The 23,669-nt window shown below is 45.1% G+C and overlaps 1 non-coding gene across 1 annotated transcript in view; it reads left to right on the top strand.

Moving 5' to 3' along the window:
* The window catches only part of LOC123768477 (uncharacterized), a 55,523-nt gene that overhangs the window by 18,034 nt on the left and 13,820 nt on the right, over positions 1-23,669 (top strand). The window contains exons 2-4 of the transcript XR_011230460.1: positions 9,523-10,310; positions 10,772-13,970; positions 16,877-17,039. This is a non-coding gene — a transcript (uncharacterized protein). The remainder of the gene's footprint in view (positions 1-9,522; positions 10,311-10,771; positions 13,971-16,876; positions 17,040-23,669) is intronic.

Genomic DNA, 23,669 nt, shown 5'->3' with positions numbered 1-23,669 from the left:
TGGCCTCTCTGACTCCTTCCCCTGGCTCCCCTCCCTCCTCTGTGGTTGGGTCGAGCCCCAAGCCCCCAGTGGTGACTACCTCGTCCCCTGGCGCGGCTCCTTCTCTAGTTGTAACTACTGCGCCTTTTAACCCCTCTCTCTCTGGGGGTTCTCACCGCCGTCCTCGTCACGGCCGCCCTCGCTCGATTCCTTCCAGTTCTGCTACCTATCAAGCCTTGTTTGGTCCCGCTTCGTGGGCCAAATATTTTGATCTCCTCCCTCTTGATTCTGCGCCTCCTGACGATTTCTCCCTCCATCGACATCTCGTTGATTCCGTGGATGCCTCCATTACTTTCAACCCCACTCGTCTCGGTACACGTGTCGTTGCTGCTCCTTCTCAGGATGCTGCTTCCCGCTTGGCTGCCTTATCCTGCCTTGGCGAGACCCCCGTTCGGGTCTCGAAGAACGCTCAGTTGAATGCCAGTGTTGGCACTATTTTGCTCCCGCCCCATGTTGCGACCGGTGTTCGGGACCTGCGCGACTGCCACGACGATATTCGACATATCCTTGCTGCCCAGGGCCATTCTATTCTCCAGGTGGACACGTTTACTCGTCCCCCTCGTGGTAGTCGCCGTCAACCCCTCTGGGTTGTGAAGATTACCTTTGATGGTAGGACCCTTCCACCCTCTGTCATTCTTGCTGGTGCCAGGTGCTCTGTCCAGGAGTACATTCCTTCTCCTCGGCTCTGCAACAAGTGCTGGAGGTTTGGGCATGGTGCCCTCCGCTGCTCCGGGACTGTCTCTCTCTGTCCTTTGTGTGGTGGCGAAGGTCACTCTAAGTCGGAGTGCACTTCTCCCCAGGCTCGTTGCCTCAACTGCGGTGAAGCCCATCCTGCCTTCTCCCGTGCGTGTGTCCATTACAAGCTTGAGGCAGCCGTCCTCAACTTGAAGCACCGGGAGCATTTATCTTTTCCTGAGGCGAGACGCCAGGTTCGCCAGCTCCCGCCTTATGCTAATATCTCTTATGCTCGCGTGTTGCGCTCTTCCTCTCCTCGTCCTTCCTGTCTTCCTCAGACTCACAACCGTTTCCGGGCCTTGGACCCTGATGCGCCCACTGCCCCCTCCTCTGTTCCTTTGGGTTCTCTCCCGAAGGATCCTCCTCCTGGTCCTCTGTCTGGGGTTCCCCTTCCTTCTACCCGGTCTGTCTTGTCTCCTGTGTCTTCTTCCTCGTCTCCCTCCATTCCTCTTTCCCGTCCTTCCCGTCCGTCTCTTGACTCTCCCCGCCGCCTGTCGGTGCGGGCTGATGTCCATCGCTCTCCAAACGGCCGTCATGTGTGCTCTCGTTCAGCTTCTCCTGTTGAGACGCTAGAATCCGTTGCCCAGTACGTGGTTGCTGGGACACCTGTCTCTTTACGTCAGAAGCGTAAACCTGGCTCCTCTCCTTCCTCCTCCCCGGCGGGTAAGAAGGTTTCGCTTTCTTCCTCGGCCCCTACTTCTGCCTCTCTCGCTCCTTCCCCTCCCATTTCGGTGGTTGCGCCCCCTGTTCCTGCTATGGAGGTTTCTTTAGCCCCCGCTTCCTTCTCAGTTGCTGCCCTTGCTGAGGTACGCTCCCCTCTTTCTACCCTTCCTCTTCCTGCTGCTGTCCTTGCCTGCTCCTCTCCGTTGTCTCCTCCTCTTCCTCCTCCTCCTCTGGACCCCGCCCGCCCACCTCTGATCTGTTCTCCCGTTTCCTTCCCTCCGTCTTTGCTCAGTTTACCCATGCCCCCTAACCCTGACTTTGCTGACCCTGATCCCGACCCTGATATTCTTTAACGTGCTCTGTTGCTCTTTCGCCTTTGTTTCTTCCTTGTTCTCTGTTTTTGTCCTTTCTCTTCTCGTCGTTGTCCATTCTTCAATGGAACGTTCGAGGTTATTACGCTAATTTCCTCGAACTCCAACTTCTGATTTCGCGGTTTTCGCCCCTTTGTGTCTGTCTCCAGAAGCCGATGCTTGGTGCTCGTCCTGCTCGTTTTCGTGGCTATTCCTTTCTCTCCCCCCCCCCTCAGCTGTTTCTGGGGCTTCTAATTCTTCTGCTCTTTTGATTCGTGCTGATGTTCCCTTTGTTCCTTTACTTTTTCCTTCACCTCTCCATTGTTCTGCTGCTCGTGTCTTTGTGGGGAAATGGTACACTGTTTGTTCTATTTATCTCCCCCCGAGTGTCCCGCTTTCTCTTCCTGATTTGAAACACCTCCTAGACTCCTTGCCGGAGCCTGTGCTCCTGCTGGGTGACTTCAATTGCCGTCATTCTCTTTGGGGTGACGTTCTGACGAATACCCGGGGTCGCCTTCTTGAGCCGTTTCTCCTCTCTTCTTCTCTGTCTCTTCTGAATTCTGGTGAGCCCACTCATTTGGACTCTCGGACTCGCACCCTTTCTTGTCTTGATCTTTCTCTCTGCTCTTCTTCTCTTTACTTAGATTTCACGTGGCAGGTTCTTGATGACCTCCATGGAAGTGATCATTTCCCCATCCTTGTTTCCTTTTTCTCTTTTCGCCCTTCCCTCTCTTTCCCTAGGTGGCAGTTTGCTAAGGCGGACTGGACCCTATTTTCCCTCAGTGCTACTCTCTCTGACCTCTCCCTTCTGCCTCTCTCTCGCGCTCTCCTCCTTTTTCATGACACTGTCTTCAACGCTGCCCTCTGCTCTATCCCTCGCTCTTCCTCCCGGGGTCCACGGAAGTGCGTTCCCTGGTGGAATGCGGACTGTGCTCGGGCTGTCCGCTGTAAGCGTGCAGCCTGGAAGAGGCACCGCCGTAGGCAGACGACCGATTCTTTTCTTTTTTTCGGAAAGCGAGTGCGGTGGCCCGTAGGGCCATCCGGATGGCTAAACGTGAATGTTGGGCATCTTATGTCTCAACAATTACGTCCGAAACCCCTCTGGCCCAGATCTGGAAGCGTATCCACAAGATAGCGGGTAAGTTCGTTCCCGATGTTTCACCGGTCCTTCCCTCCATGATACTCTTGTGGCGGACCCGTTGCAGGTTGCTTCCGAACTGGGTTCCCACTTTTCTTCTGTTAGCTCTGGTCTTCATCTTCCCCAATTTTTCCTTCTTCGTAAACCTGTCCTTGAGTCTCGTCCTTTAGATTTCTGCACTCATCTTCAGCTTCCCTATAATGATCCCTTCTCTCTCTCTGAACTTCGTTCTGCCCTGGCCCTCTGCGGTTCTACGGCGGCGGGCTCCGATGGTATTCATTATGAGATGCTTCGCCATCTCCCTCCGAGCACGTCTCAGTATTTACTGAGTCTGTATAATCGGATCTGGGAGTCGTCGTCAGTCCCTGAGGACTGGCTGGATGCCGTTGTCCTCCCTGTTTGCAAACCGGGGTCTCTGGGTACTTCCCCTAAAGACTTTCGCCCTATTGCTCTCACAAGTTGTGTCTGCAAACTCTTTGAACGTATGGTTAACGTTCGTCTGATGTGGTTCCTGGAACACCATCACCTCCTCTCCCCTTCTAAATTTGGTTTCCGCAAGTGCCGCAGCACGACAGATGTCCTGGTGAACTTGGAGGTCTATATTCGTACTGCTTTTGCTGCGAAGACCTCCGTTGTTGCCGTCCTTTTTGACCTGGAAAAGGCTTACGACACCACTTGGCGTTATCATATCCTATCTCAACTTCATTCTTTTGGCCTTCGTGGTCATCTCCCTCTCTTTCTCCGCAGCTTCCTCTCTCGTCATTCCTTTCGGGTGCGCCTTGGTACCGCTCTCTCTCCCTCTTTTCAGCAATACGAAGGTGTGCCCCAGGGTAGTGTTCTGAGCACTACTCTTTTTCTGGTTGCCCTCAATGGTCTTCTTTCCTCTCTTCCTTCTGGTGTCTTCTCCACTCTCTATGTCGATGATCTTACCCTTTGTTGTCAGGGTGATGATTCGCCTCTCCTTCAACGCCGGCTTTAACTTGCAATTGATGCCGTGTCGTCTTGGGCCACAGATTATGGCTTCAAGTTCTCTACTTCTAAGACTTGTGCCATGACTTTTACGCGGAAACGGGTTGTTCTTCGTCCCTCTTTGTCCCTTTATGGTCATCCCCTTGAATACAAAGATTCCGCGAAGCTTTTGGGGTTATTCCTTGACACTCGTTTGTCTTGGTCCCCCCATATCTCTTACCTCCGTGTTGAGTGCTCTAAGGCCCTTACCCTCCTTCGGGTCTTGTCCCATACTTCTTGGGGGGCAGATAGGCGCACTCTCCTTGCTTTACATTCCTCTCTCGCCCTGTCTAAGCTCGATTATGGTTGCCCTGCTTACTCGTCTGCTTCTCCTTCTACTCTTCGCCGTCTTGATGCTTTGCACCATACTGGGTTGCGCCTCAGTTCTGGTGCCTTTCGTTCGACTCCCATCCTTAGCTTGTATGTTGACACTGGCTTCCTGTCTCTCCAGGACCGCCGTGATCGCTACTGTCTTCGCTATCTTGCGCGGTCCTTGCAACACCCTTCCTCTCGCCTCTGTCGTGCTTTAACTTTTACCCCTCCTGCGGTTCCTGTTCCTCTTCACCACCTCCCTCTTTCTGTCCGGTTATCTCGCCTGCAGGATTCGCTTTCCGTTCGTATTTCTGATGTTTCTCCTCGTGTTGTTCCTTCTTTGCCCCCGTGGAGGGTCCCTCTTCCGCGGTTTTGTACATCCTTGACCCGTATCCCTAAAGCTTTTACCCCTCCTACGGTTCTAAAACGCCTTTTCCTTGAGCACTTTTCTTCTCACTCCCGTTCCGTTTCTGTCTTCACCGATGGGTCTAAGTCAGCGGACGGTGTTGGCTACTCTGTTGTTTTTCCTGATCACACTTATATGTATCGCTTACCTCCGGAGACTAGCATCTTTACAGCCGAACTTTATGCTATTCTCTATGCTCTTCGTCTCCTGCTTTCTCGTTGTCAGTCTTCCTTTGTAGTTGTTGTTGACTCTCGTAGTGCCCTCATGGCTCTCGGGTCCTTTAATCCGGTTCATCCAGTAGTTGTCGAGATCCAGCATTGGCTGTTTCTTGTTCACAGTTGTCCCCTAACTCCCCTTGCCACTTCGGGGGGGTATAGGGTTTTTATGTAGCTTTGGAGCCCGATCCCCCCAGCCACAGGGCATGGCGAGACGGACCCCTAAGCATACCTAATACCCTAACACACACAAACTAAAATAAACATAAATGGCAGATCTCATCACACCCACAAGAGTTAAGATGATACTAATAATACATAATAATAACCTGAAAATAAACAAACATTAATGGAAAATTCTTTCGTTGTTGTTTTTTTCTATATGGGACACAGCACACATAGGTAGGGGTGCACAGTATAACATTTAAAAAGAACAAACAAACGCTGAAGGCCAAAGCAGCAAGCTGCCCAATCGGCAGGGTTGATGATTTGACGTCGGCATACATGGAAAACTAGACACAGTGGATGCTCCTAACTAGGCCCCGGAGCGGGAGGGTTATCATGTATGCGCATGAGGTCCCTCCGGTCGCCGCCTTACCTACTCGTGGGCTCCGGCCAGGTCATCCACCCTCTTGTGAGACGCCATTAGGAGAAGTGGTACTCCAGATGACGAAACTGCTTAGATAGTTGGCTACCAGCTATCTTGGCTGCGGTTCACCTAAGCGTGACTATATTGACCCTTATGCACCCTGTGCACAGTGATCCCGGGGCTAGGGAGGCCTGCCCCTTGACGTGGCCTTGGACCATATTCTGTATATAGAATATGTCCAGGTCAGGGCCTTCACGGAGCAAATCTCGAGGTCGCTCTTGGTGAGACCCATACCTTGTAGACCACGCGTACTCTCCTTGCACCATCCACCCCTCCAATTAAGGGTTATTGAGGAGGCGGATACTGTATGCTTTCCGGTATACTCCCGGACCTTCTGCAGGATCTCGGGGGTGCCGTACTTGTCGCACTTGCTCTGATGTGGACGGGAGAGTGGGAAGTTATCAGCTGAGACCTGGGTGTCTAATATGAAGGCCTCATCACCTTTGCAAGCTATAATGTCTGGCTTGCAGAAGGCCCCTCCATCTGGTATACGGACTTCGCGCTCCACCTCAAAGCCTCTTTGCCGCAGGCGGCCGGCTACGAACCGGGTGATGTCGTCGTGACGTTTCACCCGAGCCCCGTGTGTCTTATGGCAGGCCTGGGATATGTGGCCCAGGGTTCCTGGTTTCTGACAAGCGTCACAGAGACCAGAAGCCTCGGGTCTACCCCTGGCCGCCCTAGACGGCGTGGCTACAGCGTTTGCCCTGATTTGGATGGCGTGAGCAAAATCTCCTCCGCTTAGTAAACGGGTGCCGGACGCAACCCACTTGTGACAGGATGGGACCTCACAAGAGGAAGCGAGGCCGGCGTCGTCGACCATGCTGTACAGTTTTGCCTTCCATCTTCTAGCGCACTCGGTCGTCCTGCTGGAAGGCGTTCCAGCGGCCGTGGTCGGGTCTACCCACCGGCGCATTCTCGCTTGGAACGCGGGTAGGAGAGCCGCTGCCACCATCACTGGGTCCGCTGATCCTGCTAGCGCCCCGAGCCGCTTGTTCTTTTGAAGCCGGATCGATGTGGCAAAGTCGGGTATCCCTAGTCCACCGTCCTTTACGTCGGCGTGGATAAAGGCGTTAGGGGTGTCATGGGGCAGCCGCAACCAGCCACGAGTGGCGTGTCGCAGCCGCCGGTCCAGCCTCACTAACTCCGTTTTAGCCACGTGTCCGAGGACAAGGCGGTGATTCATCTTGGGGATTAGGTGGTGCTTCAGTAGGTATAGCCTCTGTTGGGGTTTGAGCGGCGCCTTGGTGATATTGGTCAGGCCGTCCTCAAACAGGGAACCATAGGATAAGCGTCTGCCCCCGGCTCCGATCAGTATCCCTAAGTACTTGTACTCGTCCGCCACACTCATAGTACTAATCGCATCGTCTCCGACGTAATATGCCTTCCTGGTGGGGACATGCCATGTCTTTCGATGCTCAGCGTCCGGCATTTTGCAGCGTTTACTTTGAGACCAGAGCCGCGCAGCGTGCGGCAAATACTGGTTATGAGTGTCTGTAGTCCGGCAGCCGTTTCCGCTGCCACAACCAGATCGTCGGCGAACGCCAGCGCTGATACCTTTTCACCGCCCAGACCGACCCCTAGCCCCAAGTCCTTAGCCCTAGTAATTGCCTCATCAGTTATTAGGTTGAAGAGAAATGGAGACAGGGGGTCACCCAGTTTCACCCCCCCCTAGTGATCAGGATGTCCTTCGACTTCTCTCCTTGGCTGGTTATTATGGTTGAGGACCTGTCATAGCCCGACATTATATATGTCCTTAAAGGCTTTGGAATGCCTTTACGTTTCATGGCCCGATGGATGGCCGGATGGGAGACGCTATCGAAAGCCTTCTCCATATCCAGAAACGCCAGGTGCGTGTTGTGTTTAAGCGCACGAGCCTCAGCAAGGAGGGCATCCAGGATCACCAGGTTTTCAGGGCATCTGTCAACGGGGACGAAGGCCTTCTGCCACCTGTCGATCCTGACTGCCTCAGAGAGTCTGCTGCTCAGAATCTTGTGGAACAGCCTTACTATCGTTGATGACATAGTTATGGGGCGATAGTGGGATGGAGAGTCTGGGTTAGGTTTCTTAGGTATAAGCACTGTCTTGTTCTTGCGAAAAGGATGTGGCAGGGACTCGTTTACCAACCACAGATTAAACAGTTTTGCAAACACCCTGATTGGTATAGCTTTAAGTAAACGTATAGTGATACCGTCTGGGCCAGGAGCAGCAGTGCTACTTGCCTTGAGAGCAACAAGGATTTCCTCTGATGTTATTGGGTCCCCTAGTTGCTGATTAACTGGATCACGGTCGCGAATTGGGCGGCGGTCCGGCGATGTGGGTCTAGAGAATAGTGCTTCCCAGAATGGAAAGAGACGGGCTGGTTCCACCTCCGTGGGGGTAACCTTCCAGTCTCCGGAGAGGACGCGCGCAGCAGCTTTTGAACGATCCTTCTCGTACAGGCTCTGGCACAGAACATACTGTGCCCTTCGTTCCCTCTTACATCCAATCGGAGGTTGGGTTGGATCAGCACGGTTTATTTGGGGGGTGGTCTCTGCTGGCGCGCAGGGCGGGAGCGCAGTGCGTGATCACCAGATCTTTTGGCTGTAGTAACCACCCGAGCATGGCGCTCGAGGATCCTATCCACGTTATGGCCGTTACCACTGACCAGGTCAGTGATTGCCTCGTCGAGGAGTTCCTCCCCCCATCCGGTTTCCTGGCCCCTGGGTGCAATAGCTGCAAGGAATTCGACCATAGTTTCCTTCCAAGCAGCTTCCAGGGGGGTCCCGTCAGGGGGGGGCATGTCGGGATCGGCGCCATCGGGGGCGCCCAACGCCGCCCTAACGTTGCCTCTCCGTCCACGGTTCCTCAACGGATTTAAGTCGGTTGAGTTTTGTTGGGTTCCCAGCCATATTGGTGTGTCTTTAAATGAGCGTGCGGATGCTGCCGCCAAGGAAGCTCTCCGCTCTTGTCCCATATCTCGTAAAGGCATTCCATATTCCGACTTTTACCCGGTTATCCATTCCTCAGTCCTTACCCGTTGGCAGGCTTCTTGGTTGTCTGTTACTGGTAACAAGCTACGTACTCTTAAATGGTGTCTTTCCTCGTGGCCGTCCTCCTTCCACCGTAACCGGCGGTGGGAAACAGCTCTGGCGAGGTTGCGTATTGGCCGTACTCGCTTAACCCTGATCAGTCCAGTAACCAGGAGGCCTGGTCGACGAACGGGCCGCGTGGACGCTAAGCCCCGGAAGCACCTCACGATAGAATTCTTGGTGACTCGGATACTTTTGATATCGTTCGCCTTATGCGTTTTTGTTCTCGTATTGGCATCCTTGGTGATATTTAGCGCCCTCTGATTATTTTGCGTATTTGATGGTGCTACATAGCCTTCCCGGTTTGGTGCCTTCTTTTGATAATTACTTACTTACTTTCATACTATCCCCAAGTCGATCGAATAAGAATTGGATTTTATACAAATATTTTTTAATCGCATGTAAATTTACGACGCACCTGTATTTCCAGGTAAAAATACGCGTCGTTGAGGTACGACACTGGCGCGTGAAAGTGTATTAATACTAATTGAGATCAAAAGCCTAAATTGAATTAAAAAAATAAGAGAATGATAATATTTACATGATGGACGGAACAGCAGAAGGAATTTTAACTAAATAAACAAAAGTTTACAATTTTCTTTAATATTAGCAGATATTAGCAGTTAAACAAGTTGGTCAATAATCAATATTGTTTGAAAATAGCAAGACATAGGTTGACATTTAGGAGGTAAGGTAGACTACATGGAGTTTATTAGGTAGTACTTAATTTTTTCTCTTAAACTTCTCGAGAGAGGTACATCTTCCCTGCTCATTCTTCATTCATAAAGAATGAAGAATTACTGCTAATATATACACATATAAACTTACATGTAACTTAAAATATACATTACTTACACAAAGAGCGTCAAAAAGTTAATCATTACCAATGTATTATTGCTAGTGGTGGAGATATCCACTATACTGTTCTGTTCTTTGCAGTGAGTGAAGGCGTGTTAAGAGCGGTGACGGAGGAGGTGGTACAAGCCGCTCTGATCTCCGATAAGGGCGACGGGGCCGTGGTGGTCTCCTGGGACACGGAGTCCTTCACTGCTAAGTTCGACGGCGCCACCTCCAATATTGCCAACATCCGGATACAGTACTCGCTAGCAGGGGAGGAGGGAGAAGTCTCCTACGTCGCCTAAGGTCACTCCGGACAGAGGACAAACGACCGATTTCTACAGCATCATTTATGCCAAGGAATGTTATTTTTATGCTGAGATCATTCCTGCACTCAACGCCATACTACAAGGCATTGGGGAAAAGCCTCTGAGCTTCCCTAAGTGCGTCTACTACAGCCTAGAGCCGGGGAAGGAGATGGTCGTCTTGGAGAACCTGCGGGAACAAGGTTACAGTATGCAGGACAGAGCACAAGGCATAGACGCCTCTCACTCCCTACTAGTCCTCAAGGAACTAGCCAGACTCCACGCCGCTTCGCTTCTTTTGCAAGCCGCTACACCTCAACAAGATCTCTTACACAAGTTCCAGTCGCTGCAGAAAGAATGGACGAAAGAGTTCAACCTGGGCGGAAACTTCGGTACTTTCATAGAGAATTACCTGAACATCGCGATCGACATGTTTGAGAAGATGGGCGGGTGCGAGACAGTGGTGAAGTGGATCAAGAAGATCAAGCCACAAGCTTGGAAGATGTTCGACGAACACCTGGTCAAGACCCCGCCCTTTGCCGCCATAACCCACGGAGACTGCTGGATAAATAACTTGCTCTTCAGGTTGGTCTTAAGTCATTTAGTAATGATTATGAAAGAAGTTACAAATTCATATTAAAATTTATCCGAATTTACTTTCATTTTAATATAATTTAGGCCTATACGTTGTTTTAAATTCTGTTTGTTTGCTTTGTACCCTAATTATTGCCCCCTAACAGTTTCTAGTTTATTGTTCACCCTATGTCTCCTACGAGTATCCGGTGTTAGATACAGCTCTAACACCGGCTACACGAACATTGGTGTTAGTGTTAGATAAAATCGTGGTCACATATAAAACAAATCATAAATATTTTGCAACAATAAAATTAAAATTTTCAAGATTTTAGGTTTTAGTGGCATAAATTGGGATTTGAAATCTCAATAATAAAGTCCTGCATTTCTGAAAGTCATAGACGTGTCCCATGAGACACAGAATATATTACAATATTACAATAATTAATATTAATACAGATAATAATAATCAGGTACGACGAAGACAATAGGCCGGTGGAGGTGAAGATGTTGGACCTACAAGGGTGCCGCATGGCCTCCGTGGCCACCGACCTCCAGCACTTCCTCAACATGAACCTCACAGGACCTGTCCGCCGACCCAATCTCCGCACCTTCCTGGCCACCTACCACGCCACCCTCACCAGCGTCATGCAGGCGGGGAGCGTCGCCGTGCCCTTCACCCTGGAGCAGCTGCGTCAGGAGTACGTGGACAGGGGCTTCTATGGCACCCTGTATTGCCTCATGTGGCTGCCTAACATGGTGCGTCGACCCCAGGACATGATGGATATTCTGGACAGTAAAGAAGACGGGAAGAGAACAGAAAGGGAGAACGTACTTGTGATGGTAGACAGGAACCCTCTACTGAAGCCTCGTGTGCTTTCTGTGGTGGAGGAGTGGACAGAGAAGGGCGTCATCTCTTAGTTGTAAATTAACAATATCGTCATTCCTTTCTATGGTTAAAAAGTAGACGGACGAGTGAGTTGTGAAATAAGACAATACGCTTACTCCCAATACTGCGGAAGCGCATTACCACAAGAGGAAAGATAAATTATATCAACTGTTTTTTTTTTATTTTAACTTGAATGTATCCTCTGACGTCCGACTCCACTACTAAGCCTGCGGTCCTGCCTTGTTGATTACTGAATATGTTAAATAAATGTGTATGTGATCTTGTTGCTGACTGTAAAATATTTTTTTTGGTTTTATCCTTTTTTACTTTTGTATATAAATATATTTTTTTCCACATAAGCACTAACGAATTGATTAAGATCTATGGTAAAGTAGGAATCGAAAACGATATTGAGGTCTTACTACATGAACACCACAAATGGTCAGACTACTGGCAAATGCTTTTCAATATTGAGTTTTAGTTTAGTTCATTTATTTTGCACCCCATACCCATCTTGTGGGTGGTAGTGGAAAGGGTTACAGAGGCACATAATGGGCTCAGGGACTGAACCCCACAATTCATTTAGCTAAGCAAGTTACAATCTTGATGAGCTAGTTACAAAATTCATTATAAGTCGTCACATATTGAAAAATGCAAGACCTTGCATGTAGGGCATAACAGTGCACATCACAACTATCCTATAAACAACTCTACCATATAACAGATTCATGAAGTAAAGGTCCTAGAAGTTTTTATTCACAAGTCATTGAAAAAACGTTACAAGTGAGAGCTGTAGTAAAAAAAAAAATAGGAAAATCAAACGAACCTTTGACTTGAAGGAAAATAAAACGGTTATTAAATTGTTCAAATCTATGGGTCGCCCTGATCTGGACTGCTGTAGGAAGGCGTGGAGACTCCACCTTCAGAGGACATACTGCTATGGAGAAAGTTCAACACAGCGACAAAAAGCTTCCCAGAACAAAGTCAATTCTCATACAAGGAACGGTTGAGGGCCTCAGGACTAGCAACATTGCAAACCCCACATGACAGGGCTGATCATGACCTTCAAAATGCTGAACAAGTTTGAGGATATTAATTCAGACCACTTCTTTAAAAATGTCCACTGTAACGCATAGGGTAGCGGCTTCAAGCTCAACAAGCCACAATATAGGACAGAAAACAAGATGAATTTTCACCCCACAGGGTTATAAACCCATGGAACCACCTACCCGCTGAAGACGTTAAAATGCAAAGGACGTTAAAAATGTACACTTTACTTCAAATTCCAGATGTAAAAAATCCTTAGAAACAATGTTGGAACTTTCAAGAAGCCGCCGGCTTCCTGACCCCGTTGATCCCACTAGAAATGGTGACTATCCGTAGAATGTGAACTGGTTCTAAATATGGATGGAAAGGGCGAGCAAAGCAGTTACAGCCCCGCTCCTGTGCCAGGTAAGCCCACTACGGGCTCACCATAGCTCGTGCTACTTGCCCCGCTCTTGTGCCAGGTAAGTTACGGGCTCACCATAGCCCATGTTACTAGGAACTTGTTCCAAGTTGCTGAATCTATAACAACAACAACAGCGAGCAAAGCTGTGTACAAGCACTCACCCATCCAGTTGCTAGCTACATATTTACTCGAATTTATGTAGATAATACTCGAACAACCTTCCTTTTATTTTTACCAACGTGTTTAATATATTTTTATACAGTACGTGTTCTTTACATGCCTGTATAGCTTTCTAAAACTATTTATCTACATTATATAAACAACTAATGCGTAGAGCATTTCGGGCATAAATAACTGTGCCCAGTCGTTAATGAAAATAAAAGACCATGACAAATCATATAATATATTATTCCACCCATAAGGTAAGAGGTATCAGATGAATTAATATAAGAGACTGTCATAATATTCTTAATAAGATATTTGATAAATTGATCCCATTTAATCTGAACAAGTCCCCCGTGTGAATATGAGCTGCCTAATCAATATTGTATTTCCCATGAACACAGAACCCAAGGAAAACTATTATTACGAGATGTATTTAATATATAATAATGTTAGGGGGAAGGGAGTGAAGCAGACAAAGCAATATAAGGAAGGAAGTGCCATAGAGGGACTGGTAATGATGTTCCGAATGGAATCTGACCCATATATCAATCAGGTCAACCCATGTGTTGCGTTTCCAAAAGGGTCGCCCATGTTAGAATCTGTGAACGCCCTAGTAATATTGTTGAAAACATCTTAATAACTTATTAAACCAAAGGTCTTTTTATGTCAGAAGAACGGCAGAAACTGGATCTATATATGAAAACTCTTTCAGGACAAAATTTAAAGTAAAACTAAAGATATTTGTAGTTGTATAAAAGTTGCATTTTTCATCGGTCGTAGAGCCGGAAATCCGCAATATTCATCCGCAATATTCAATCCGCAATATTCATCTCAGAACAATGCTTATTTCACGCAGAAAATCTTATGTTCTGGCGAGCGGCGTCCTTGCCAACTATATGGCTGTTAAGTTGAAAATTGTAACTGTTAAGAGCATTCTATTGTGGTTTTAATATTGAACAATTATACATATACGAAACAGACAAATCTGGTGTCCGAAATAGTAAAAATATTAGTGTGCGATGTGATCAATGTAAGGGGGATATTGGGTGTGCCTCGTATCCCCTACAACAACAAGAAGTTCGAGAGCGATGAGGCCGCCACCTACTAGCTTCAGGATGTCGTCGAATCTGAATCAACAATATACTACCGCCGCTACTTTCTCGGAAACGTAAGTACCTGCCGCTTTACTTCTCTCACCCTGCCTAGCCTGGCCTGGCCTGACCTGGCCTAGCCAGACCTGACCTGGCCTAGCCTGACCTGACCTGGCCTAGCCTTACCTAGCCTAGTCTGACCTGGCCTAGCCTGACCTGACCTGGCCTAGCCTTACCCAACACTAATCACCACACGTGACAGCCCAAACGAATCGCAAATAAGTACACGTAACAAGTCATATTCCCGGACACTCTTTCACCTTGGGGACTGAGTGGTAACTATTGTATAGAAGAGCCGGCTCCCTGAGAGTGGTAAGAGGGCGTGATAAGAGGCTAACGTGTGGTCTTGAAGGAAGTCGATAAAGCAGACAATTTTCAAAAGAAAGGGCAGCATAACGAGCAGACAGGAATGGACAGACAGTCGGTTATCCCATAATGTGTAATACGCCCCGCACAGCATGGGTGGAGTGGGGTGGGGGGGTTGTAGCAGGGCACAGTATGGTGATGGTGCGGGTGAAGTACACACCCACTGAATTCCTGCCATCAATAATTGTTTTCATAACCATTAGAACAATGGCATCCCTCCAGCCACCATCCTTCCACTGACCCCCTCCTCTGGTCCTCCACCTCAGACAATAACCCCCCACACCCCCTCTCCCTTCCAGACATCAGCATGTCAAAATCAGTACCATAATGTGTTTAAACTATTTAAACTAAGTCATTGTGTATCTCAAGGTATCTTAATTCATTTGAAAGTGTACATGTGCATTCGTTCATATACTCGCCTAATTGTGCTTGCTGGGGTTGAGCTCTGGCTCTTTAGTTCCACCTCTCAACCGTCAATCAACAGGTGTACAGGTTTCTGAGCCTATTGGGCTCTATCATATCTACACTTGAACCTGTGTATGGAGTCAGCCTCCACCACATCACTTACTAATGCATTCCATTAGATATAATCATATATGATTACACATAATCATAATCATTCCATACACATAATCATATATGTGTACGTCAACGTACACATACATGCGTATATATACCTCATATTAAAATACTGATAAACGAATGACCATGAACAAATTAATTTATAATTGTAGCATTATATATAATTTTAATAGACTAATTACGTGTTTATACATTTGAATGGTCCAGACAGGTGGCCAGCCTTGGACATATACACTTCTGGTAGGCACAATGACCTCATGTTAGACCCTTGATAGATTATGTGAGAGAGAGAGAGAGCTGGGGCAGGGAGGTGCGTGCCCCAGGGAGATAATCCATGCCCATGCCCCGCCTCGAGGTCAGTTCTCGAGTCACACCAATAATAACAATCGAGCAAGTTGTCCTGACCAGGATGTGGCATATTAGGGAGGGTTGAGGAATAGGAAGCCTGTCTGATAGGGCTCTTGGCAAGCAGCTCTCCCTCAGTCTACCTATCTATATGGAAGAAATGTATCTAGGCCCTCCTCCCCCCTGCCTATTCTCTCTCCCCCACCTTTTTTCCTTCATTTCCTCCCTCCTTCCCTCCCCCTCACTGGTGAGAGAGTAGGAGTGTGAGAGTGGTTAGAGAACTCGTAGTTCTCACGCTCATGAAATTGTCTGCGACCCTGGAGGAGTAGAGCGGAAGGGGGGGGTGAAAGTAGGTGACGATGGAGGAGTAGAGGGGAGCATTATATGCAGTGAACGTAGGTGTCTATGGAAGATTACATCATAGAGGAGGGTGAAAGGAAGGTGACGATGGAGGAGGAGAAGGGAGGAGGTATGAAGGTAGGTGATGATGGAGGAGTAGAGGGGAGGAGGGGGGCAAAGGTAGGTGTCTATGGAAGAGTACATCATAGAGGGGGGTGAAGGTAGGTGGCGATGGAGTAGAGCAAAAGGGGTGGGGGTTGAAAGTAATCCTGAGTTTAATTTTTTAGTTATATATAGTGACACCTCGGCTTACGAATGAATGTTTATGAACTTTTCGGGTTACAAGCCTAATTTCTTCGAAAAATTTGAATCGGGTTACAAACTTTGCCTCGGGAAAGGAGTTTGTTGATATACGTATGGGCTGACCTAGCGCGTGGTGGCATGGTGATCGCGCCTCAGTTTACCAGTGTCTCCTGCCTAGTAAGTATCGCGCCTGAATTCTTTGTAAAGCATTACATTTGTTTTGGGATTTTTCGCTATTTGAACATAAAATTTGTTATGATATATCTTGCCATGAGTCCCAAGAAAGCCAGTGGTAAGGTTCAAGCCAAGAAAACACATGTGAGAATGACCATAGAGGAAAAACAAGAGAGCACTCATAAACATCAAAATGGTGCGCAGGTTGTTGAACTAGCTAGGCAGTACAACAAATATATGTCAACAATATGCACTATACTTGCTAAGAAAAAGGACATTATGAGCATTAAAGTGGCAAAAGGCATATCAACAATCCCGAAACAAAGAACACAAACACTTGAGGATGTTAAAAAGTTTTCATTAATTTGGATACACAACAAGGAGTTAGCAGGTGATAGCATTTCAGAGGCCATCATTTGTGAGAAACCAAGGCATTTGCATGAAGACCTTTTAAAGAAAACCCCTGGAATGAGGGGGGGGGGGAAAAGATGAATCAAGTTTGAAAATGTGAAAAGTTTGTGTGACAATAGAGCCTCGTGGAAAACTTTTGCTGTGGTCATTACCTGGTGGAATGCACCCAGGATGGAGTATTAGGGCTAAACATCTTTTAAATCATAAAAGTAATAAACATTTCCCATCAACCTTACAAACAATATTAACCTATTTTCATGTATTTCCCCCCATGTGCATTTTAACAAAGTTGCTAAATTGCCTTTATCATTCTGTAAAATTTTAATTACAGTACTGTATGTATAATTTTGTTAGTATAAATGGACTGAATATTCTGAAATTGCTATTAATTTTACAATTTCAGATTCAAAGGTGGTCTGGACACCCAATTTGGTCAGACAGGTGAAGAGAGCATTTAGGATAGTTCGAAGAGATGAAGATGGTCGCAATTGTGTTCGAAGAGGCAAACGCCCCCCTTTGCTCCTGACATTATGTTCAACCATTGACCTCTGCACACCTAACACAAGGTAGGTTGAAAACTCCTCCTTCATGTCATTGGTACATTAGCCAGAAACTCAGGGCTCATGTAGGAATATCCCTAAAAAAAAAAAAAGTGGCCCCAACAATGCATCCTCCAAGTGTGGAGGATGAGCAGGAGCATTGTCGAGAAGCAGGACCTTGAGTGTCAAACTTTTCTCTTGCAGATATTTTTTGATGGCAGGGCAAACCACTCCACATCACAGTTTTTCTGCACGTTATATATTTTTTAAAACTCTTGGATTTTCGGAATGATACACGAGCAAGGGATTAATTTTCAAATCGCCACACAGCACAAGAGTTAGCCTATCCTGACACAAGTTAGCCCAAGTTAGCTTGTGTCCGGGCAGTGACGTCTCCTCTTGGGTAATGTATGTCCTCTTCGGCAATTTTTTCCAGAATACCTATGTCTCCTCACAATTAAACACTTGTTGTGGAATGTATCCATCAATACAGCACAGTGTATCTTCAAAATTTTAATTTTTTACTTATATATCGTGTCACCTCGGCTTACGAATGAATATTTATGAACTTTTCGGGTTACGAGCCTAATTTCTTCGAAAAATTTGAATCGGGTTACAAATTTTGCCTCGGGAAATGAGTTTGTTGATATGCGTATGGGCTGACCTAGCGCGTGGTGGCATGGTGATCGCACCTCAGTTTACCAGTGTCTCCTGCCTAGTAACTATCGCGCCTGAATTCTTTATAAAGCATTACATTTGTTTTGGGATTTTTGGCTATTTGAACATAAAATTTGTTATTATATATCTTGCCATGAGTCCCAAGAAAGCCAGTGGTAAGGTTCAAGCCAAGAAAACACAAGTGAGAATGACCATAGAGGAAAAACAAGAGAGCATTCATAAACGTCAAAACGGTGCACAGGTTGTTGAACTAGCTAGGCAGTACAACAAATCTATGTCAACAATATGCACTATACTTGCTAAGAAAAAGGACATTATGAGCATTAAAGTGGCAAAAGGCATATCAACAATCCCGAAACAAAGAAAACAAACACTTAAAATAAAATAAAAATAAAATAAAATAAAATGTTTATTTAGGTAAGGTACATACATACAATAAATTTTTACAAAGATTGGTTGACTTATAGGTAGAGCTAGTACATACAATGCCTAAAGCCACTATTACGCAAAGTGTTTCGGGCATGATAAACTTAAATGACAAGCTTAATACTAATTGAGCATAATGAGTAGAATGAAAACAAGAAATGAAAACATAGCTGAAAAAGCAGCACAAATACAATTATGTCGACAAACAGCGCTTTTTAAGAAAAAACAGACATTGGTTGACAATAGAAGGGTAAGGTAGGTTACAGGGAATTTATTAGGTATAGCTTCGTTTTTATCTTAAACTGGTTGAGAGAGGTACAGTCTTTAACATGGTTGGGAAGGTCATTCCACATTCTGGGCCCCTTGATTTGTAGAGCATTTCTAGTTTGATTAAGTCGTACTCTAGGAATATCAAAACTGTATATATTTCTGGTGTGGTGCTCATTGGTTCTGTTACAACCTTCTATGAAGCTTTTGAGATCAGGATTGGCATTATAATTTAGCGTTTTATATATGTATAATACACATGAGAGAATGTGCAGTGACTTAATGTCTAACATATTCAGAGATTTGAGTAGGGGTACCGAGTGATGTCTGGGGCCAGAGTTGGATATTGTCCTAATAGCAGTTTTGTGTTGAGTAATTAGAGGACGTAAGTGATTTTGGGTAGTAGAGCCCCAAGCACAAATACCATAGTTGAGATATGGATAGATAAGGGAGTAATAGAGAGTCACCAGGGCAGGGCGTGGTACATAATATCTGATCTTAGAAAGAATGCCCACAGTTTTTGAAACTTTTTTGATATATTTAGAATGTGTCCCTGGAAATTCAGCTTGTGGTCAATGAGAATGCCAAGGAATTTGCCATCTAATTTGTTACAAATTTGGGTATTGTTTATTTTGAGATTTATTTGATTAGAGGATTTATTGCCAAACAGAATATAGAAAGTTTTGTCAAAGTTAAGGGTGAGTTTGTTGGCAGTTAGCCAAAGATTGACTTTATTTAGCTCAGTATTTACTGTAGCATTAAGAGCAAGGGGGTCAGGACTGGAGTAAATGAAGGTTGTGTCGGGTGTTGGGAGGCATTTGGAAGGTCATTAATGTAGATGAGAAAGAGGAGAGGGCCAAGTATGCTGCCCTGAGGAACACCAATGTTGATGGGTAGGGTGGGAGAAATTGTATTATTCACAAAAACATATTGGAGCCTGTCAGTAAGGTAGGATTTGAGGTATTGTAGGGAGTGTCCTCTGACTCCATAATGATGTAATTTAAGAAGGTTTTGGTGGTTGACAGTATCAAAAGCTTTATGCAGGTCCACAAATAACCCAACAGGGAACTCATTTTTATCAAGAGCTGTATGAATCGAGTTAAGCATACTAATAAGTGCATCGTTAGTGCTTTTTTGGGGTCTGAAGCCATATTGGCAAGGGCTAAGTATATTGAGTTTGGCTAGATATGAGTAAAGCTTCTTATAGATTAGTTTTTCAAAAATTTTTGACAAGTTTGGCAGGATTGATATAGGTCTGTAGTTGTTAACATCTGTGAGATCACCACATTTGTGGACAGGCGTTACTCTCGCTTTTTTTAGAATATCTGGAAAGGTTTGGAGTTCAAGTGACTTGTTGAAGAGCAAAGCAATAGCAGGGGCTAAAGATCTGGAGGCTTTTTTGTAAATTAAAGTTGGTATCTCCTCAAGGGCACTAGACTTGGTTTTAAGGGAAAGGATTATCTCATTGACGTCAGTGGAATTAATAGGCTTTAGGTACAGAGACTGTGGATAGTTACCTGTAAGATAGTCCTTAATGTCAGTACTGGAAGATGGAATATCATTTGCAAGGGATGAACCAATGGAAGAGAAGAACCTATTGAACTCAATAGCAGAATCAGAGGCTGAAAGCTGACCATCGTTATTAGACAGGAGAGTCGGTTTGTTATTTAAAGACTTCTTTGATCCCATTATTTGTGAAATTGTGCTCCAAGTTTGTTTAATGTTGCTCTTTATTTGGGTAAATTTATCTTCGTAGTATTTAGTTTTGGCTCGTCTAATTATCTTAGATAGCAATAATGAGTAATTCTTTGAGAATTCTTTGGAGACAATTCCTAACCTATACTTCTTCTCAAGGACATGTTTTTTATTAATAGATTTAAGTATTCCCTTTGTAAGCCAGGGATTGTTAAGCCTTTTGGTTGTGACTTGTTTTGTAAGCATAGGACAGTGGGTGTTATAAAGGCTAAGAGTTTTTTGAAGAAAAGATTGCACTGCTAGGTTGATTTCCTCTATGTTACCTAACTCGGACTCCCAGTTGACATTATCAGCAGCAGTTATAAAATTGTCTATAGCAGTTTCATTGTGCAGTCTAAAACGTATCTCTCTTGACTCTAGAGGTGGTTTGCTAATGTTAGTTAACACTTTCGCGCTTTATATTAGAGATAACTCGTCGCCGTTTTTTCTTACGATTCCGCATAACAGCCTACTTTTCTCGTCCATCGAAAAAATATTTCTATAAATTCCATTTTTTAACCGAAATGGATGGGGATACTCTCAGATTATATACGTTTTGTAGAGAATTTATTTGCGAATTTTTTGGTACCAGAATGAATATTATATCACATAAACTTCTATGAGTAAAAAAAAAATACACAAAGTATGTTTGGGGGTGTGGCGAGCGTGTGGCAGTGGGTTCCCTTTAGCCGTTGATATATCCAACACGTGGGAAATATTTGTATGTGTTATGTATATGTCTGTGTAGGGAATTTTACTGCGATCACTGTCATACAAATTATAAAATGTTTCAACAAGTATAAACATGACAAACATCAAACGAACGAAAACAATGCGTTCGTTTCTGCCGCGAACGCATACTGAGCGACGTGGTTCTATATTTGGCGCTTCTCTTACACATGCTTTGTACAAATGTTATACATTTCATCTTATAGAAAATTTTATTGCGAACACATTGGTATAAAAAAGAAATACGTACATAGAAAAGTAGGGTCAGGAAACGTATAAACTTTCCAAGCATGATTTCCCCCCTGTGTTTTCGCCAGTGCGCTCGCGGCTAACTACTCTCCACTTCACACACTCTTGCGGGTGGGCAATTACCTATATTAAACATTCATATGCATATGTCTGTGTAGAGAATTTTATTGCGATTCCAATGATACCAAAATTAGCGATGTAGGACAACTGTAGGCTTCGCAACCATTAAGAGAGTGGAAACATTTTGTTGCTGTTTGGCGCTCTCGGCGAGTGATCTGCATAGTTTTTTATTTGGTGTTGATACTCCTTATGCTTGGGCGGCATTTTATAGGTATGCTCTTATAGACAATTTCATTGCGAACACAGTGATACCAAATTTAAATACGTGCGCCTTCAATTATTGTCAGGACAGTCAAAAGAGATTACACTTTTTCGGTCTTACCGCGTAGGCGCGCGAAGTGCCGAAAGCATCTGGGCATTGTTTTTTTTTGAGCGCCGATAGCGCGAAAGTGTTAAGAGAAATGTGGAGTAATGGTATGTAGTGCTATCGGTGATTATACCTGAAGTAAGCGGAGAGGTTATGTTTGTCCAGATGTGATCTAGAGTCGTGGCAGTGCTATCAGTGATTCTAGTAGGTCTAGTGATTAAGGGTATGAGGAAGCAGGAATTCATACAGTTGAGGAAGCTAACAGCAGTAGGGTGTTCAGGCTCGCAGAGGTCAATATTAAAGTCCCCTGCGATAATTAGGTGGTTTTTGTTCAGTCTGTTATCAAGTATTAGATTTCTAAGGTTTGAGTTGAATTCAGACACATCAGTGTTAGGAATTCTATAGACTGCACCCACAGACAGGACAGACTCGGCACCCTTGACTCTGAAGCTGGCGAAGATATACTCCCCATAGCAGTCTCTAGTTCTAATTTCTTTTAAGCATGTTAGTTCTTGGTGGTAGTAAAGAGCAGTGCAACCACCTCTCTGAAGTTGACGACAGAAGTGAATTGCGGAGTAGTTAGGCATGTTAAAGAGTTGAGTAGTATCCTCTTTCAACCATGTTTCAGTAAGTATAATAAAAGCGAATTTGTTGTCAATAGTTTCAATCAAGGCACTAACATCATCGAAGTGTTTACCTAGGGATCTAACGTTCAAGTTGAATACAGAGATATTGTGATTATGAGTTAATACATTGTTTACATCATGTACTGCAAAATATCTGCAATTTAGATCATTAAAGTGATTATTGTCATAGATAGTGGATAAGAGGTTAAGTTCTGGGTCTATACTTGTCTGCATAAAAAAAGCTGATTGCAGGAAAAACAAGGAAAGAAAGGCAAATTACAAGGTAGAAATAAGCTATAAAATAGGGAAAAATATGTACACAATACTGTACAAAACAAACACAAAATGAATAACAAAAGAAAGAGAAAAAAAAAAAGTAGCTTACAAGGGGCTTACAGGGGTACAATAGAGTAAGGGAGCATGGAGAGGCTAGGCAACCTAGGTAATAAATGAAATCAAAGAAAAGTTGAGTAATAAACATAGGCAAATTTAAGCTAATGATTATTAACTATAAATAGCTCAGTTATGACTGTATAATTAATAAGACCTGAAGAACTATTAATGCACTCAATTAAATGATTTCAGTTAATGACTAGTTAAGAGTAAGTTAAAAATTAAGTCAGAAAATGAAACAAGGAGACTTAGGATACCTAGCCCCACTAGTTGACAATGGGGATAATTAAGTTAATTCATTGAGTGATACTATGGTGAGGCAAACCACATTGGGAGAGGAAGGTGTTGAGGTTCTCTTCATTAGCAGTTGAAAACATTTTGCCCTCTGCGGTTTTTCTCACCTTTATCAGTCCATCTCTAACGAAGCACTGATGAATCGCATCTGGGTTTTGTTGACGGATTTGACGCAGGCGGTAGAGGAGTTGCTGTCTGTTCCTAGTCAAGCACTCGTTGATGTATAATCCCTTCCGTTGGGATGCAGCTGTCCGGACTAGATGGGGTTTCGTGAACTGGGAAGTCAGCTTCAGGCGAATTTTCCGCTGGTTTTGACCTGATGGATTCTTTTTGCCTACTCTGTAGGCAGCAATAACGTCAGTTTTGTTTAGAATGAGCTGCAATTTGTTTTTTAAGAGATCCTGAGCTATTTCGACACAATTTTCACCTTCATGTTCCACAGGTATATCTTGGGACGACACAATAACAGAGTCTAGCAGCTTTTGCTGGTCTTGTTCTTCCTGGGAAACGGAACGTTGGGCTGAAAATGTACTGATACATGCAGTCATTTTGCTGAGAGCTTCCTCCTGTTTTTTTATGGCTTCATCAGTTTTCAGAAGGTTGTTTTCCTCTAACTTGAGGATGTTAAAAAGTTTTTATTAATTTGGATACACAACAAGGAGTTAGCAGGTGATAGCATTTCAGAGGCCATCATTTGTGAGAAACCAAGGCATTTGCATGAAGACCTTTTAAAGAAAACCCCTGGAACGAGGGGGAAAAAGATGAATCAAGTTTGAAAATGTGAAAAGTTTGTGTGACAATAGAGCCTCGTGGAAAACTTTTGCTGTGGTCATT

The sequence above is a fragment of the Procambarus clarkii genome, chromosome 35 (assembly GCF_040958095.1).
Source record: "Procambarus clarkii isolate CNS0578487 chromosome 35, FALCON_Pclarkii_2.0, whole genome shotgun sequence".
NCBI lineage: Eukaryota > Metazoa > Arthropoda > Malacostraca > Decapoda > Cambaridae > Procambarus > Procambarus clarkii.
This window is presented reverse-complemented; position numbering and strand designations above follow the sequence as displayed.